The sequence below is a fragment of the Ctenocephalides felis genome, unplaced genomic scaffold (assembly GCF_003426905.1).
Source record: "Ctenocephalides felis isolate EL2017-DRISC unplaced genomic scaffold, ASM342690v1 CF-g0.4_SCAFFOLD_03572, whole genome shotgun sequence".
In the NCBI taxonomy this organism is placed as follows: domain Eukaryota; kingdom Metazoa; phylum Arthropoda; class Insecta; order Siphonaptera; family Pulicidae; genus Ctenocephalides; species Ctenocephalides felis.
Genome location: NW_020539726.1, coordinates 33,304,775 through 33,305,045, shown reverse-complemented (window position 1 = coordinate 33,305,045; position 271 = coordinate 33,304,775).

Sequence of the window (271 nt, the reverse complement as noted above, 5' to 3'; positions counted from 1 at the left end):
ATCAGAAGTGGTTGAGATGGTTAGAATCTTATTAGAAACATGAAGAACTTGGAACTACATCTTCTAAAATACTTTAATTGTAAGGATTTTGGTTTGTTTCTGCTTCGAAAAATTTAATGTAGCAAAATAATGACACAAAACATTTATTTTGATAGTCCTATTTATGACGAATATTAGATGAATATAGGCTGTGCTATAGTCTTGATTTTTCTAGAAAAACTTCAAATAATTCTGAGGTTAATTCTGAGTTGATAATTAAAGACACTCAATA